The sequence below is a fragment of the Parasteatoda tepidariorum genome, chromosome 5 (genome assembly GCF_043381705.1).
Source record: "Parasteatoda tepidariorum isolate YZ-2023 chromosome 5, CAS_Ptep_4.0, whole genome shotgun sequence".
Classification (NCBI taxonomy): Eukaryota; Metazoa; Arthropoda; class Arachnida; order Araneae; family Theridiidae; genus Parasteatoda; species Parasteatoda tepidariorum.
In genome coordinates, this window is record NC_092208.1 from 23759561 (window position 1) to 23766467 (window position 6907).

At 26.6% G+C, this 6907-nt stretch overlaps 1 long non-coding RNA gene across 1 annotated transcript; it reads left to right on the forward strand.

The window, feature by feature from the left end:
- The first annotated feature begins 258 nt into the window (after nt 1–258).
- Nucleotides 259–6387, forward strand: LOC107451290 (uncharacterized). The gene is made up of 2 exons (XR_001585051.3): nt 259–438; nt 5935–6387. It is a non-coding gene; the product is annotated as an uncharacterized lncRNA (long non-coding RNA).
- Nucleotides 6388–6907: the final 520 nt, after the last annotated feature.

Sequence of the window (6907 nt, forward strand, 5' to 3'; positions counted from 1 at the left end):
ATAGTTTCAGTTCTATTTAGCATAATGTAAAAATCTCTTGTGCTTCTCCCAACGATTTAATAAATCAAATGACGCGGAAATGCGACAATTCTCAGTATCAGGAACAATAACAGAGGATCAGAATCACATCCACAGCGATCAGTATAAATAATTATATTCTACAGTTCCGTTTTACAGTTAATTGCAAATACTTCCAGCGGCTAACAATACTACATTGTTCGAAAAGAAAAGAAAAACGAAAACAAAAGTGGGGGAAGACTTGAGGTGGAGAAAAGTGAAAGTAGGATTTGAGCAACACTCTAAGATGAGGCGAAAGTAGTTAAGTCAATAGGTTCAACACCTTGACTGGGTCAGCAGGAAAATTCGATATAAAAGAGATGCGATTTCCGCTTTTAAAGGTGTAATAAACCACGCAATCCGCTTTCAACACTTGTCCAGGTAGGTTTCTTCTCTGAATTTTTCTTCTTTTAAAATGAGATTAACTAAAACTAGAAACTAATTTACTTTTCTTTTTGGTAATTTTTACTAGGTTTTCCTTATTTCTACGAAAAGAGAGCATAATAGCTAGAATTAAAATGAGATGGTTATTTTAAAAATAGCTTACTGCGACGCGTTAAAATCAGAGCGTAGGATCGGCGAAACTAAAACAACCATTGTTTATATTTTCAGGATCTCATCAAAGCTATCACATTCATATATGGCAACGTTACTTTTAATAAGTAGCGAGTAAAAGTACAAGTATTTTTAAAAAAAGTAACGAATAAAAAGTTCTTATTTTAAAAAGTAATGAGTAAAAAGTACAAGTAAAAGTACAAGTACTAAACAAAAAAATTTACGACTTAAAAGTACATTTCTAGGAAATCGAAAATTCAAAGTAACCTAAAATTTTATTGAATAATATTCTTATGTTCTTTAATGTTTTTGCAAAATTGTTGTTATTTATTTAATTATTTTTAATTTTGAAAGTTATGGACATTAATTTATTTTTAAATTCGGAAGAATATTATAATATAATTTTATAATATAATCGTATAATATAATTTTAAAATCAAATATAATTTTAATATCAAACTTTTTATGGATTTGCACGAAAAAGAAATTTTATCTATTGATTTTAATTTTAATTTATTATTTTTATTTATTTAAATTACCATTGATTTAAAATTATTTTACTCTTTAGAAACGCGTTTTAAAAGCACAAACATAAGCAAAGCAAACACGGGGTTTCAGATAGCTTTGTGATCTTTGAGCTAGTAGAAAATAATTGAATGTGCAGTATAAGTTGAAACAGAAAGTATTTAAACACGAAGTTAGCTGTGAATGCACATTAATTTTAACATAATATTGCACATTAATTTTATAAATTAAAAAAGCATAAGCATTTATTTTTAAATTTAATGTCTTTTTTTTTTAGAAAGCTTAACGAGTTTCAGAAAAAAGTAACGATTTCATTCGATGTTTCCGTTACAAATACTTGTACTTTTTCCCTATAAAAGTAACGAAAGTACAAGTAAAAGTACTAAATTTAAAAAGTAACGAAGTACAAGTAAAAGTACGTACTTTTTACTTGTACCGGCGGTACAAGTAACGAAAGTAAAAGTACTGCCATATATGATCACATTATATCGCGATGTAGACCAGCTATTCAGAGTTAATAATATTGCAAATAATAATGAAAAAAGAATAGAAGAATGTGAACTACTGAGGATACTTTTTATAACTTCGCCAAAAAATCTTACCAAACATCATTTTGTTCTTCTCTAGTACTTTTTTTATAAAAAAATTTTTAATTAATGTTTATCTTCATTTTTGATGATAACATTGTTAACAAGTTAATTTGAATGCATACTTTCTTAGTCCAATCTAAACTACCTCATGATATGAGGATAGTATAGATAAGTCATAAAAATAATTATTTAACTTATTGTTATTTAAAAGCAAACAAAATTAATATGAAACTGATTGTAACCACGAAATGCAATGTTGAATAATTGATCTAACCGCAATCTGAATGCAATCTGATCTGAATGAAACAATGTAGGTTTTCATTAATTGTTAAAGTATAATAAATTATTATTTTTATTTAATAACCGAAATTTATTTTAACTAAACAAAAAAAAGCTATTTTAAAAACCATTTTCTACATTGGAGATTTATTTTTTTTAATATTTATTTAGCATAAAAAATAATCACTTGATGAATTTAGTCTAGTCAGGTTCATATTTTAAAAAGTAGTTTGGCAAATTAATATTAAGTTCCTGTGAGATATGTTTTGCGACTGCTATTAAAAATAACAAAATTCCACATAATAAACATTTTGAATAAACAAAAAATGCTTAAAATGTGTTAATTCTGCATATTTTTTTTTTATTTTTTCCTCTGCACAAAAATGAATAGATTTTAATAAATAACACCCTAAAATGCGGAAAGAATTTATAAATAAATTATATATCCTACTAAATTCTGTCTAATTTAGCAAATAAATACATTGATAGGTGATGTGTTAGTAATAAATCTCATAATTAACTTAGAAAGCTTGATATTGACATGTCCTTGATTAAGTGTTAGTCTAGCCCCGCAGACTCGTTTGTCTTTTTGAACTTAATTATTGCTCTGTTAATTGTGGCAAAATATAAATATGACGCAAGCATATTCATTTATAGCCATTACTAAAACTTAAATGAATTTACTTAGACATTTTGAATAGTAAATAACGTAGGTATTCCTGCTGTCCACGCGAACTTCCTTTTCCCAAATGAAAATCCTAATATTTGTGTTTTTTGAGAAACATTTTGCTTACTGGTAGATAAATTACAATTACATTGATAATTAAGAACAGAAACTTTTTATGAGCTTCATCAACACTTAAAAGTCACGTCGTATGATTTCCAAGTTTTCGGTATGGATGCTTTTAATTGTTTATTTAAGAAATAGTTGCCCAAATAATTTAAAATCAAATTAATTAATTCAAGAATGAAATACCTAAGATTGTATTTTGCTTCCGATTTAAATATAAAAATAAAATTCTCCTGGAAAACGAGTATGGCACATATGTATGTTTTTAATTATTGAATTTTGAAGAATAAGTAAGCATTTTTCTACGTTGTTTAATTTATTGAACAGTGAAATTTGTTTGGTTTTATTCAAAAGTTAGGAACAAAACATTAATTACTCGATAAAAAAAGTATATGTTCACATGGAAATTTTTTCATTTAAATATAGATGCTTTATTTTAATGTGATTTTGGATTTTCTTTGCTAAAAATTTATTTTTGAAGCTGAACATAAGTTTAGAGTATACTATAGAATGTGTGCCGTTACATCAGGATTCTAATTATCTGACATTTTGAAATCTGAGAGATTTTAGAAAATTGAAATAAAGAAAAGTTATTGTCATATTTTTCTAATATGAATAACGCATAACAAAATTCTCCATATAACAAAACTATTAAGCGGAACATATTTGACTAAATACTTCAAAGTTATATTTATAAATGCTGGTAAATGAGAGATAAATAAATAATTTACTGGTAAATATCGTAATAATTTTCATTAATTTTATGTTGATGATAAAACATAGATAGATCTTCTTTGTAAATTAAAAATCATTTGATGGGATTTTTCCGTCCAAACAAAACGGAATGTTCGAAAAGATGAGACAACAATTAGCTTTTTACAATATATATGATGGCACTCTGTTATAACAAGTTTCATAGTTACTGATTCACGTTTTTCATAGTTACATTTATACCATTGTTAAGTACACTGATAAAAACTACGGTAAAAAGTACCGGTACTTTTTAATGTGAAATCCATTTTCAACCGGAGCATGTTGCGGAACAAAAATCTGATGAATCGTAATTTTTTGGTAAAAATAGATTTTATGCTAAAATGGGTTTTACGGATGATGAACCTAAAGTGTCGGAACTTTATACCGAAATTTGTTCCGGAATTTTTAACATGTACAAGACGGATGACTCTTATTATTCATTACTTTTTTGTATCTAAATTTATTGAAAATTTAATTATTAAGATCTATTTGTTTAATTATTATTTATAGTTTTTTTTCTCTGTAAAAGATTGTATGTTATTGTCTTCATAATTAAGCCGATTAATTTTTAAAAAAAGCTGATTAAATTAATTCAAAATTACATAAAAATAAAGGTATTTATTCAAGAAGCGTTTTTATATAAATTATCTAGCAGTTTAATAAGAAAATAAAGAAACAAAACATTTCTTCTCTGTTTCTCTCATTAAAAAATAAAAGTTTCAGATAAGTATTTATTAAAAATAATTCGTCAATCGAGGTTAAACCTCTAGCCGCAATTGAAATATAAATGCATAGTTCATAAGATATAATTTTTTTAATTGTCTAAGTAACAGTTATTTGTACTGAGTGAACGGAGTAAAGTGAATATATATTGAAAATCAATGAAAATCCTTAATTTATTTTCAATTTATGCATTTTAATAGCTATTTACATTGAAAGTGAATGAATGATTACAATACACAATAATACCAGATGTTGTAGATAGGAAATTAGAAGTACCACATCTGTTTTGAAAGCGAAACAAATAGTTACTCTTACTTATTTTGAAATCAGCACGCAAGTGCTGCGTAGCGCGCATACTGAGCAAACAGTAATCAGAAAAAAGATCATCGGAAAAAAACACCGAATAGAATCTAAAAAACACTTCTGGAAAAATCACCGAAAAGAATGCAAAATAAATAAATAAATAAATAAAAAATAAGCCTTTGGAAAAAGAAAGGAGTAAAAATACAGAACTTTAACAATTATATGTATTTACATCCAATTTGATTTGGACCGTTAAGCGAAAAAAGTACGGATTTAGAGTAATTAAGTGCTAATTCTAACAAATTTAGATATTTTGTAGTAAAATTAACTAAAGTACAAGAATTAATTTAAAGTTCATGGACGGAAATTTACCTAATTTTGAATTTAATAAATTTAATAAAATTTTTAAGACTTTTAAGCAGCTCCATAATTTTACTGAATTTCCATAATTATACTAATTGTGCTGTGATAATAATTAATCAACAAGAGATTTTTTTTTAAAAAAAAATATGGTACAGAAATGGAGCATTTCAAAATTTTTGCCAATATTTTCAACTTATCACAAAGTTAACCTCCTGACAAGCTATTATTAATTGATACATTTTTTTGGAATAATAATACATATATTAAGAGTATTATATAATTGCATTGTGTACAACTAGGAAAAATTAGCATATGCATTGAAAGTTCGTTTCCGCAAGCTTTAAACTAAACTTTTGCATATTAATCAGTCTTTAAAAAAGTATTTATATTCGAATAAACATTTAATTATATTGAATTTATGTGTAGCATCCTGAATCATATCAATCATTAAATTCTTGTAATCGTAGAAATAGTGCTTTTTTCCGATGCCTTTTTCCAATGCTCTTTTTCTTTACCTTTTCTTTAAGAACTTTTTTTCTGAAAAACATTTTTTCTATATTTCTAGTATTAAGTGTCACTTATAGCAAAAGAAACTCGCTTTTCCTAATGTCTGTGGCTAAAATGTGTAGTTATTGTATCCAATACAAGCAAATTTCATTAAAATTATTTAAACTTAAGCAATATTTCATTAAAATTAATTAAATTTAATCAGTTTTTAACTAAAAATACTTAATTTCAAATAGTCAAATTGCCAATTAAAATGTAAACAATATTCTATAAAAATTAAACGGTGTTCCATGAAAATTAATTTTTGTCAATATCTTAAAAACTTGACGTAATAGAGCAAAACGTTTTTCAGATTTAAAATCAGCATTAAAAATTACATTAGAAAAGATTTTTTTTAAAAATACTAAACATGTCAGGATATCTATAGCTTCTTTTGTCAGTTGTAAAACTTAACAATAATATCTATTTCTTTTTTCTTTTTGTTTGCAGTTCATCGAAAGAATATTAAAATATGAGGCTCTATTTATTGGCCTGCTTCGTTTTTGGCCTTCTAATAGCCATCGCTCAGAGATCCAACGCTCAGAGTAGAGTTGCTCTGCAGCTTCGGTGCTTGACATGTCCTGGTAATGATCAAGATCACAAAGAATGTTGCAGAGGTGTCAACAGATGCTGCCAAGGAAGAGTCAAATTAATCGGTGATTTCCCCCAACCATCCACCACCGCATACGGCTAACCAGCAGCTGAAGCTTTGCCATGGTCTTTTGTTACTAGCAAGCATAAAAATGTGATTATCTTTTGTTATTGTGTTGTAAATGTGAGCTACAAGCTGGTTATTCTTACCATTGCATAGAGTTCCGAATCGATCGTCATTATCAACTTTCGTGTTATTTTTATTTATGTAAATAGAACTTCATTTGTAAATAAATGTTTTCAGTGATTGTATTTTGTGTTTTTTGTTTGTGCTAGTTAAGTCAAGCATTAAGAAATTTAGTGCTTTTTTTTTTTTAAATTTTCTACACAATTATTGACATATAAAATTGTCTTTTAAAATTTTAGAGTCTTAGCTGTTTTCAAGATATGTGTTAATATGTTCGTTCTAATGTTTTATTTTCTAATTTAAGAAGAAAGCTACGTGGAAATTTAAAAATATTCAAGATTTTATCTTAACATAATGCTGCAGTTTGCTGCAGATTTGAGAACTAAGTCCGGAAAGTACCAAATGAGATAAATTCAATTGATAACTTACGATAGTTTAAATTCTTATAATTTATTAATTAAATAATAAATGGTGACCTTCTTTTTAGGATAGTTCCTGTGTTACAAATGAATAATAATTAGTGGAAAGCTGGAAATTATCCTAAAAATTGTAGTTCAAGCCCAATATGAATGTCAGAAATTCGCCCTTCCTCCAAGATCAGCTTAAGCCACCATCTTTAATTTATTGAAGGGGAGTGGGTGCAAA